Here is a 13,106-nt window from a genome sequence, read left to right as displayed (position 1 = left end):
GAAAAATGTTGTTCTTATTTTCCCTTTTTTATTCCAATCTTTTATTCTATTATTCTGATACTCAAATTTGTCTCTAAGAAATTTATTTTCTTTTATACGTGTGACCTCCATTTCCACTCTTTCTAATTTCTTATTAAGGACCTCAAAATTTGTTTTATAATTCTCGTTATTCTTAATGGATTCCAGTCTAGCATCTTTCTGTTTAATTTCCTCACCTAAGATCTCTAATTCCCTCTTTTTCTCAGAGGTAATGAGTTGGATTAGTTTCAAGGAACTAGTATGCAAAATTTGTTCCCATTCTTTTAGAAATACATCATTATTTAAACCATAGGTTGGATTTTTAATAATTCTTATGCCTCTTGGAATCTGCCCCACTTGGCATACTGTTCCAAGATGGCAATGCCCCACCAGATCCGAATTTATTTACTTAAAAGCCCTTCTAATTCCCAAAATTCATCATCTAGCCCTTGATCTGGGTTAGATTGCTCCAAAGTATTCTCCTCATTGAAAATTCTTTGGCAGACATCAGATCTTGCGTTACCTCTTACATGTGTTCTAAACATTCTTAAAAACACACTAAGAAGCAAATGGGAGCTGCCTATTAGTCAAACAACAACACAGTATTTTGCCAGGGAAAGATACTAGTCACAGCGCTACACCAATGTCAATACTGAATGTCCAATAAATTAACCCTTATGGGTTTTCTTTCCACTATGCACTTCCGTGTTCACGGTGGCAGCTTTCTGTTTCTCCAATGCGACCATTCTTGTATAGTCCCAAAAAGATTATGTAAGACAAAAAGTGAGAAATAAGCACCTCATAGTGTATTATTTAGAAAAATAAAATCAGGTGAAGGGTAATAAATATGCATACCATATATAATATCAAATCATGCATGTAGTGATTTTGTTTTGTCCAGAGGTCCTGGAGTTTCTTTCTTTCTTTCTTTCTATCTATTTATTTGTGTCTAGATGTTTTTTCATTGGTTCGGTAACGAAGAATTTGGAAACCCCCTTTCAAAATCATGCGTTTGCCACTGGTGCACAACCAACTAATTGAATTAGGCAATGAAATAGATTAATTTAATTCTCTAGGACTAATGACATCTAACTTGGAAATCCAAAAAAACTCCCGTCTTAATAAAATGCCAGCTTTATCACCACCCCTAGGTAATGGGAGAACATGATTGATCATTCTATACTTTAAAGTTGATAAATTATGCTTGGCCTCACAAAATGCCTGGTCACTGGTTGTTCACTGCTACCATTAACCGCTTGCCTGGCATGGTCGTATCAGATAGGCAGTTGAGAGCGCTGTCCTTCTCTCCCTCCTTGCCAGCTTGCAGCAGCCAGTGGCTGCTGACAGGGCAGAGAAGGCAGCACTGACAGCGCTGTCCTTCTCTCCCTCCAACTCTGGCTAGCAGCAGCCGCCAGGCAGAGAAGGTAGTGCTATCAGCGCTGTCCTTCCATCACTCCACCTCCGCTATCAGTAGCCTCTCCCCCATCTTTGAAAGCCCCACCCTCATGAATAAAGCAGAGCCCTGGACATAATATATATGTGTGTGCATATATATATATGTATATATATATATATATATATGTGTGTGTATATATGTATATGTATATATATATATATATATATGTGTGTGTGTATATATATATATATGCGCCTATATATATGTGCCTATATATATATATATATATTATATGTGCATATATATACTGTATATATATATATATATATATATATATGTGTGTGTGTGTGTGTGTGCATATACTGTATATGTGTATGTGTATATATATATATGTATATAAATATATGTGCATATGTATATATGTGTGTGTGTATGTATATATATATATATATATATTTATATATGCACACACACACGTATATATTTATATATATATATATACACTGTGTATATATATATATTGGGACACAGTTAGGTTAGGGGGTCCCTCTCCTGGGTAGAGGACTCCTTCCTTTCACACACAGCAGCTGGGAAACAGTACGCCAGACTGGATGCAAGTACAAGCTGGTTGGCGCCAGCCTTTATTGTGCAATGTCAGAAATAACACAAAGAAAACATAAACGTAAATCCTAGCCCTGTCGGGGCACTAACTTCACAGGTAGTTCCCTCACTACCAGAACCTGGCAGGGCCTAATGCCCTCACCAGCAACAAAAGCACAGCACAACACTTACAGTTAAGTTTTCAAGTGTCTCTGAGCAAACTCCCTGTCTGCTCTCCCAGGTGAGACACTCAGCCCTCAACACACTAGGCTTATATTGGCCACTCTCAGGTGGAAACCCTAACAAGCCTGTTACCAGGCTAAGAGAACCAAAACCTGGAGTGGCCGTGGGTGGAGCCCTCCCTCTCCTCTCACCCACAACCCCCAGGTCCCAAACCGGCTTTTCAAAAAGCCGAGACTCAAAATTGCCATTTTTATGGTATACAGCATTTAAAAAAATATTTTATTTTTTTTTAAAAATCCTATTGTATAAGTTTTAAAAAGCTGTTCCTGATCTAATTCAATCATAAAAAAAACGACAATTTCGGAGCAGTTTTTGGAAAAAGAATTTGTCAGTTAAGTGGTTAATGAGAGTGGCTTGTATGGCAGAGTGATGTACTGCCATTCTCCCATTAAACTTTCTCTGGGTTTTCCCATGTAAGAGAGCCTACATGGACAGGTTATCAGATAAACTACAAATGAACTATTGCAATGTAGGTGATATTTTAGAAAAAAAAAAATCCGGAAAGTGGGTGTTGAAAAAGGTCGCCTGCAATCATGTACACGTCATGCAGGAACACTTAAAACAACCCATTCTTTTCTTGGATAAGAAATTTTTACTGACAGCACTTACTTCTTGAGGAACCGAGGTTTTCAGCAATGTCCCTCGAATTCCTTCCTCTAGTATAACATGACATCAAGTACATATCAGTTAAACTCAGATCTTTGTCAGACTTAATGAGCGGCCAATCCAATGTTTTTTGGAAATACGATTAATGTTCGAAGATAAACAATTAAAATGATTTACCAGGGAAATCTGGATCTTATTTTGTTTACTTAACATGTCATGTCTATTTAGGGATATAACATTATCCTTAGGTTCACACAATTTATTATGACTGTAACCCCGGGATATGAACTTCTCAATAAGAGAATCAATTTGTACACTTGCAACTTCTGAGTCATTATTGATCCTTCTTATTTGGATCATTTGGGAGTAAGGGAGTCTTTGTTTAAGACTAGTAGGGTGGTGACTTTGGTACTGTAATAAAGAATTTCTATCAGTATCCTTTGAGAATATTGTTGTAATTATTCTACCCCGTCCCTTTTACCATCCATAGACAAGTACAAGTGCTTAGACCCAAAAATACTGAATCAGCTGTTTAAAATATAAATAGAATTGATTGAATGACCACTTTTTTAGTATTATGGAAGCCTCTGTAGTGTTCCCTCTTTACACCTCCAGAGCATGGTAGTATTAGACAAGTTCGTCTGGGTAGTACAATGTTGAACAAACCCGTTGCATGGCCACCTAATTGTTCACTAAAGTCTAGACGGACTAGTATGAGTTGTGGAAGGCCAAGAAAATAACGCTTGCCCTTGCAACCCAAACAGAATCAATACTGACCGGAAAGGGAGATGGAGTGGGCAGATGCCAGGTGCTGCAAAATCCCTGTTACCCCATAGCCCTTATATTCTGCTGCCTTTCACCTCATCTTAGATTAGGAACAGCCTCTACTTGCTCTCCACACTGTAAGCACCACTTGGTTATGTTTGCATGTGTTAGTCTGTGGTTTCCTTCCACTCCACTGCAAATGCATAAATCTTGCTATCTGAATATATGAATAAAAAGTCAGACTTGTTATTAACCACCTTTCTGAGTGAAAGGCACGGGTCTAGGACACCCCAGAAACTTTAGGGACTATGAAAGTGTGAAATACAATTTAGATGCATTTTTAACACTCCTGCTATCAGTTGAGACTATAACATTAGGTCAATTAAAAATAAAAAAATGTTCATTGCCACTAGTGTCACTCTTAGTTATTTTGCTGCTACCCCTATGAGTTTTTTTTGGGGGGTCCCCTCAAAGGTTTTCGTTACTTGATTGCCCATTTTTTTTATATTTTGTACCCGCTATGTATCCCCTATGCTTGAGTGTCTTTTCTTGTGGTGGTTTCTCTGCAACTGGAAATTTATGAAGAAATTGAGCCTCCCTGGGCAGAAATTATCTTCAGTCAGTATACCTATAGAAAGAAACCACCTGTTTGCATAATATGTAATCTTCATACAACAGAGGTTCAACCAGATAATACATGGTAATGGAAGTTTTGGGGCTGGGCAAAATGTGAACTTCCCTGATCAAACCTCCTGGAGAGATATCATCCTCCAACATCTCTCCAGTGCCACTGCCCCCTGCATCTCTACAGCGTTATCTCCCATGTTTTTTTTTTTTTTTCAAACATGTATTTTATTGATTCAAAAGCATTTTAACAAGGAAAAAACAAAAATCAATATCAATGCAGTATTAAGTCTCGTAGAAATACGAGCAAGAATATAAGTAACATAGAATAGACAAATGATAGGATATAGCATGAAATCAATCAAACATAAAACTAAAATAAAACAATGTAGAAATAAACAAAAATATAATCATAATACATAAGTCATAATAGTGCCATGCGGACTAGGGTTCCCCAATTGTTGTTATAGGAGGGTCATTATCTATTAAGTGCATTTAACAACCAACCGTTGGGTTTGCGAAGGGAGTGTAGCTATATAACTTTCCCAGATGTTAAAAAATGTAAACACCCTAGATTGTTTACACAGAGAAGCCTCCACCCAATCCATTCTAAACAAATAAAATAGTTTTTCCTTAAATAGAGAAAATGGAGGCATCCCCGATTGAATCCATACCTGTAATATGTTATTTTTAGCAGCCGCACTCAAAGCAAGTAGGAGTTTGCGACTCCCAGGAGACTATCTTTGCCTAGAGGAAGGATCCCTAAAATGGCCCATTCAGGGTAAAAGGGAGCAATCTGACCAAATGGCCCAGAGCAAATCTACGAATTTGAAGCCAAAAGGCTCTAACCAAAGGGCAAGACCATAGGCAATGGTACAAATCTGCATTGTCATCCCCGTAATGAGGGCAATTGTTTGAGTGAGAAGAACCCATCAGAAAGTCCCTTTTTGGACTTATATATGTTCTATGAAAAACATTTAGAAATAATTCCCTATAAGAACTCATAGGAAGGAGACGACAGGAATCATCAAGGGCCTTGAGCAAATGGTCAATCTTTAATTTTGGGAATTGTTGTAACTATCTAAGTAGGCCAGATTGAGATTTGGTATAGTCTATGTTATCACGTAGAAAAGCATAGTGGAGAGAGATAGCTCTACTACCAGGAGTGGGAAGTGACAAATACTCATCTAAAGGATTATCCCAATCCTCATCAGAAAAATTACGTATCACTTGGCTAATATAATGATGGGCCTGGAAATATGCAAAAGGGTATGAAGCCAAAACGTCAAATTTATCAACTGCCTGGTGGAATGTGAGGGGCCTTTTAGTAAATTTTTCTACCAACCATCCAATACTCTTTTCTGACCAGGATAAAAAAGGATTAGGGGATCAAACCCGCTGAAAATCCTGGTTGCCTAGAAAGGGCAGGAAAAGCGTATTATATGCATTTAACCCCTTTTATGTCTCAAAATATGCCACACCTTGTGTGTATTCCAAAAGAGGGGGTTTTCCTTTAGATGCGAAGGAATTTCATCTCCCATGTTTTTATAATGATATCCCCTTTGCTTCTCTACAGTGCCACCCCCCCTACATTTCTCATACACCTTCCCCCCTGCCTTTCTCCAACACCATCCACTTTGTGACCCTATGGCACCATCCTCCTACACCTATCCAGCACTATGGGCCTGATTCAGAGCCGGACGCAATTAGCGCTCGCTCGTCCAGAAAATAGGGGTGGCTATTCAAATGAACCATTCGCTGTTTGCGGTCTGTTCACGCCTCTAGGTCTGAACGAGCGTACAAAACTTGCGGTCGTTTTTTAGGAAACTACGCCCCCTGGCCGCTCGCATCCTACGTCATGTCCGCTATTTATTAGATTAATCGAGTACATCGAACAGGGTATGAACTGCTCGCTATTCTTGTGGTTGGTTTTTGCTACCACAATTTTGCGAGCAGTTCTGGCTATAAAATAACCCAGTGACGTGGTCAATGACGCTGCTGTTTTAAATATGCACACCCATAAAACGCCCGTTTTGACCTTTAAGCACGCCTGCGATCGGATCTCCACTCCCCGTTTTCAAGCACCTTCCCCTGTTACCACCCACATACGCCTCTTTCTGTCACTCAAATTAGCAGGCATTCGCTATTTTGCGAGCACATGAATTTCGGCCGCACTGATTGGTTCGCGCATGCGTATAACGATCCGTACGCATGCGCAGTTGGGCAAACATCGCTCAGAGCGAACGAGCTGCCGCTTACGAGTGGCTCTGAATCAGGCCCTATGTTCCTTCCAGATCAGCCCCCTGCATCTCTCCAGCTCAGCCCTGTTTCTCCAGCTTAGTCCACTGCATCTCTTCAGCTCAGCCCCATGGTTTTCTCTAGCACCATCCTCCTGTGTATCTCTCCATGACCATGCTCCTGCATCTCTTAAGCTCAGCCCCTTCATCTCTCCAGCTCAGACCCCTGTATCTCTGCAACACAATCCCCATGGGTCTATCCATTACCAGCCCTCTGTGTCTCTCCAGCGCCATCCTCCTGCATCTCGGCAGCTCCATCCTCCTGTGTCTCTCCAGGACCACGCTCCTACATCTCTTCAGCTCAGCATCGTGCATCTCTCCAGCTAAGGCCCCTGCATCGCTTTTACAACATCCCCAGTGCCAACCTCCTGCATTTTCAGGATCATCCTCCTGTGTCTCTCCAGCTTACCTCCATGTCTCTCCTGCTCAGCCCCTTGCAACTCTCCAGCTTACTCTCCTGCACATACTTGCCTACATTTTTATGTCCTCTCCAGGAGAAGTCCAAAGAGGAGATGCAGCTGGCTAGTTCGACTGTTTCAGCAGACACAGATTGGAGGTCTGCTGGACAAGTGTGTAGTCATGGATTGAATGTAGCAGTGAAAATTCCTATCTGTTCTCGATATGTACTAAAGGCTTTTCTCGAACTTCTACCTGCTAGCCCTAAGAGCAGGCTAGAATATCTGTGCTGCCATAGCCATCTATGGCAGCACAAAGTTACCCAGCTGTCGATAAAATGACAACCGGCTTGGTCACCTCCAGCTGCCCTTATCTGCCTCTTTAAAAATGAAGAAGCAGGAAGTGACTTCTCTGCAACTTAGGCCAGTTGCCAATAAAGTTTTGACAGAAAAATCTCTCTTTGACAGAAAAATCTATCCATAGAGTCTGCTGCAGCTCTATGGATGGCAGAGAGGTGAGTCACACACAGTGCAGTCAGCAAGAAATGTGTCCCTGTGCCACTGCCGAGAGGCAGGGGTGCAGAGAGGGAAGGGGGGAGCTGGTACTAATTACCATGACCCGGGCCTGCTACAGTGGAAGCCTAAGGGGGCATGACCACGCCTCCCATGATTAGGCCATACCCCCTTTACCAGGGCCCGGCACGGCTCTTGACACCCCTGCTGAGAGGGTGACATAATGTTCACTCTTCTTGGTGGGGTTATTTTTAGTAACCATCGAGGTAGCCGTCTCACCGATAGCAGGTGAAGGAGTGGCTTAATCTCCACTGTAAGTGGAGTTTTAGTATATGGATCCTAGGCATGCACATGTAATACATAGTATACAAAACACAGAAAAATATTAACTATAAAGTTACAATAACAGCACTTGTGACAATATTCCTGCTCCTGGATTAAATCATAAACTCTCTCTCTCTCTCTGTCTCTCTCTCAAAAAAGTGTAATGAAATAATTAAAACACATATATGTTAAAATGTTCAAATTGGCACAAATTAGTTCATAGATATTTAAGCAGTATGACGGTATAGTGGATAACTTTTAAATGAATTAGGATTACTACCTCCCAAAGGTTCCGTCCACTATCCTTAATGTTGTTTAGTTGTACCTTCTATATCTGCTTTTATCTGTTTTTTGCTGCTGGTAATCAAAGCACACCCTTGCAGCTTCACTGTGTAGAGTGCACACAAGCCTATGCTGGTGACCCGGCAGAAGTGTCAAGACACCAATTAAATCCTGAACTGCCACAGGATATAAGGCACCAGGGCTGGATTAAGGCTTGTGGGGGCCTCGGGGCAAGTAAGTTGTGGGGGCCCCATCAATATAATTGTCATGGCCTCACGCAGTGACTACTATGCCCCTTACCTTGCCACTGGACTCTCCACTGACCAGCAAGGTGGCAGCATACTAAATCATGTCCGCGACACTACTGGCAACCGACTCCTGGCAGCATAGTTGACATGATTTCTCTGTCCTGCTGCAGTTGTAATCTATGCTCCCAGCTGTCTGAGCCAGCATCCGGGTTTACCCAGAATGCAGCACGTGAGCAGAATCCCTTCCCCAGTACACAGCACCTCTCCATCCATTCCCACCCTCACCTATTCTATCTACAGTGTACATCATCCAGTGTACCCCCTTTCCCCAGTACAAAGCAGCATTCCATTCACCCAGACAGCACCCTGCGGACACCCCCTCCCCAGCAGCATCTGACCACCCCTCAATCCCTCCCTCCCCCAATACACACCATCCAGCGCCCCCACCCAAGAGACGTTGCCACCGCGGCCAGCCTTGTTTCTGCAGACTGATGCTGTTAACTGACTGGCATTACATCTCAGTTACTCTAGAGGAGAGGCAGCCAGGGACAGCTAAGTGAATCAGCAACAATCCACACAAATAAAATGGCTCCCCTCCCAAATCACCTCCGCGTCTAGTCTGTTGGACTGCACATGTGCACAGTTCACACATGAAAAAATCAACTTCATTCGGCAGCGATGTTAAAAGAGAGAAACAGCGCTGGTGGGTTTTTTGATACTAGCGCTTGCCAGCAAGCACCTCAATGATGAATTCTGGGTTTAAAAATAATTGCGGAAAGTACTAGTGCCAAATATCTTTAGTGTAAAAATGTGTTCGTAAATGGAACCCATAGAAAGAGCAATAGATAGATAGATAGATAGATAGGTAGATAAAGAGAATGAGAGAGAGGGGGAAAGGGTGAGAGAGGGAGGAAGGGACAGGGAAGGGAGACAGAGAGAGAGATGGAAGGAGAGAGGGGGAAGGGAAGAGAGAGAGAGAGGGGGGGAGAGAGGGAGAAGAGAGAGAGGGTGATGGGGACATGGAGTGAGATAGAGGAAGGGGAGAGAAAAAATGAGGTAGGAAAAGAGAGGAAAAAATGGATAGGGAAGGAGTGAGACAGAGGATGTGGAAGAGGGAGAAAGAGGACAGACAGAGGATGAGAGCGAGTGAGGAAGGGACAGAAAGAGCGCACAGTACCTGTTGCAGTAGCTGCAGTATCAGTTTTCTCATGGCGGCGGGCACTTCGCGGTAATAGGCCTCCACCCCCTACTCATACACCCGCTAATTGCAGTGTTATGCCAGAAAGGGGGCGGGGCTTCCATAGTCTATCACGTTCACGGACCCGGTTTGGTCCACTGACCACCGGTCCATCAGTGAGTGTGGCTGGCTGGCAGCGTGCTGTGTGAGCATTACTGCCAGGAGCCGGCCAGGAAGTGTTCAGAGTGGCCAGGTTCCAGACAAGATTTGCGGCTGTGTGGGGGCCCCCAAGGTGTGGGGGCCCCTGGATGGCCACCCCGTCCACCCTGCCTATAATCCGGCCCTGTAAGGCACTCATCCATATAGTAGATCACTATGTCATTGCTATGGGAGTATGCTGATAAAGGCAGTGGGACACACGGTTCCTACTGTAAGCTCATGAAGGCAGAACAGTCTATAGGGGAAGCCAGGACTAGTTGTTACAAAGTCAAATTGTTATACTGAGTCTAAAACCACCCCCACGTCGCGCGCTGTGGCTTGTGCGACTGGGAACAAGTTTGAACATGTTACCATCAGTGCTCAGGAAAACGACGCTAACGCAGACGTATTTATGTAATACGTACCTAAACAAACTAGTTTTTCTTTTTCTAAAGCAATATTTTTTACCTAGATTTGAAGTTGTATCTTGGCTGGACTGTTAAAGGTAAGGGTTAATTTTGTTAGAATTACAGACCATTAGTGTATTTATTATCATTGTTATAATCGTGAATTGAAACACGGAAATCGAACTATGGCCATCTTGGTTATCTGACGTCACTTGGGGCAAGTTGTTACACAATATCGGAGGCAAGTTGTTACTCACTGACACTCCCATTAACCACAACTGACAAATTATTTTTGTCAAAACTGCACAGAAATAGTTTTTTTTTCTCTAATTAAGTTTAAAAACTATTTTTTAAAATCTATTAAAATATTTTATTTTAAAAAAATATACCTAGGGCATTTTTTGCATACCCCCAACTCCCCTATCCATAGGCCCATTGTAATTTAATGTTCCACCCCCATCAAAAATAGCCCCCCTGTGTCAAAAGATCCCCAGCAATAACAACCCTCACCCCCCTAGGTATATTAGGTACCTGTGGCACAGCCCTCACCTCCAGGGAAAATGGGTGCACCCATTTTCCTGGAGGAAGGGGGACCTAAATTGGGCACAATTTAGGCCCTCCTTTGTCCACATGTCACAATATATATATATATATATATATATATATATATATAAAAATTGGGATAACCCCACATTCCCCAGCCAAAATATTTTTTTACTGGCCAGCAGTGATCGGGACATACAGGAGAGGGAGGCACGGGTGTAGAGGGACCGGGATGTCCCTCTGATATAGGCGGCTGTGGGAAGATTAGCTTCCCACAGCCACCTAGTGGACTTTTCTGACTGGTTGCATCAGATGCGACCATGTCAGGGAAAGCCCAGTCTGGTGTGGTCACATCTGATACGACCGTGCCAGGCAAGTGGTTAAAGATCAGCTAGAAATAGAGGCAAATATAAGAAATAAAAAACAGAGGCAAAACTACAGAAAGTTTAGAAAACTTTACTCTGGAAAGAAGGCAAAAGTAAAAGACTAAGAAGATAACATCAAAATCTAAAAAAAAGAAGGCAAAAACATTTGTCGAGTTCTGAAGACAAATGTTTCTTTATAATGTGTGCTAAGAGTCACAATCTGTCAAAACCTGGCCAGGAGTGGGTCCAGTGTATTGCATTTAAAGGGTGTGGCTCATATTGCTTGCCTAAGAGGTGACGCAGTAGCACTTACTTGCACTAAAGCAGGCCATACATCAGACCAACTTTCCTCCAACCATTAATACTGACCAACCATCCAACTTGTCTGTCCAACTAAGGGGCCTATCCATTAGCAGATGTTTTTCTGAAAGATGAAAGACAAAAAATATCTATTGAAAATTCCGGTGGCTGTGCTGAAAGATATCTGTCATGTACATGACAGATTTTGGCAAAAGACGAACGATGAATGATATCGCATGACATTATTCAGGAAGTGGATTTTTTTCTCTGTAGCTGCTGCTAATATCTTTCATCATTCATCGTTTACCGCATATAAGCTGTCAGATGTTTCTAATATCTGGCAGTGATATGCAATAATTGACCAACATGTTGGAGAGATGAAAGATTCAATTTATCGGCCGCGGGAGTGTGCAGCTGTCATCGTTCAGGGCTTATCCATAGCAGATCTATTGAACGATTGAACGATATATCATTCTATCGTTCAATTTATCTGCTAATGGATAGGCCCCTAATATGGTGCCCCAACTTTTTCATCAGACCAGCCAACCTTTCAACTTTTTCATCAGACCAGCCAACCTTTCAACTTTTTCATCAGACCAGCCAACCTTCCAACTTTTTCATGAGAAAAGCCAACTTCTCTCCAACTTGTGATGTCACTGAAGGAGGCGGAGATTGTCTTCTTGCTTCTGCATGTTTTTATTTTTATTTTAAAGAATACTTTTGCATGTCTATTTATTTCAATAAGTGGGCCATTTTGTATTTTTTATATATAATACACACACACACAATTGGCTTCAATACATGGCACTTTAGCATCTGCAGTGCCTTTGGTATGTGACCACACTATTTAATGAGGATAATGAAGCCCCCATGTCTACTCACCTCCACAAAAAAACTTTGCCAGGACCTCTGCTGTGAGGGCATTTTTTTGGCTCCTGTGATTATTCCCTATTATTATCTCCCTATTATTAGGGACAGTCCTGGCTGCTTCAAGCTACTCTTCAGCGCCAGGGCTGCTGCGGTGAGAACTGAGCGAGGCTTCAGGACAGGTTGGCACACAGGGCCTGATTCTGAAATGTATGCTAACCCGATGGTTAGCGCACATCTCTGATGGTGGGAGGACTACGCATGTGCAGCCCTCCATCTGCGGGTTCGCTCGCAGTATCTCACAGCCGCAGCCTAATTGACTGGCTGCGGCATTTAGGAGGCAGAGCGGGGGCGTTCCTGGGCAGTTTCCCTGGAGGGACGAGGCCAGGGTCTGCGTGGGTGCAGGCAGACTTCCTGGCCTCACAAGCAACCAGGACCCAGTCAGGCTGCGATAAGCTTCAGCTACCGCAGCCAGGCCGAAGGGACAACAATCGCAACCAATTGTTCTGATGGTGATGCCAGGCTGCGATGCTGCGATCATGGAGATGCAGCAAGGAGGTGTCTGACACCTCCTTCTGCATTTGCATTTTAAATGGACGGAATTGCACTGCCGCTTGTGTGCAGCTGTGCAATTCCATCCATCTCTGAATCAGGCTCAGTGTTCGCAAAAAAAGGGGGGGAAGAATCACTGCACTGGACTTTATATGTATGAACAAGAATCAGATAGTCCCTTCTAATATCAGCTTAGTGTATATTAGTATAAATGTCTCAATTATAATATTTTTTAAGGGGGTGAAGCCACGGAAATGAACACAATGCAAACAATTTCCAAAACAGTTGGAACAAAAAAGTCCATCTTGGTGCACAAAGATACTATCTGATGTGATATTTAAAATATAACTTTTATTTATATTTGTTAAAAAAAATGTTAAAACAAT

This window comes from Taudactylus pleione, unplaced genomic scaffold (genome assembly GCF_031769625.1).
Source record: "Taudactylus pleione unplaced genomic scaffold, aTauple2 ptg000706l, whole genome shotgun sequence".
Lineage (NCBI taxonomy): Eukaryota > Metazoa > Chordata > Amphibia > Anura > Myobatrachidae > Taudactylus > Taudactylus pleione.
Note: the sequence above shows the minus strand (reverse complement) of the source record.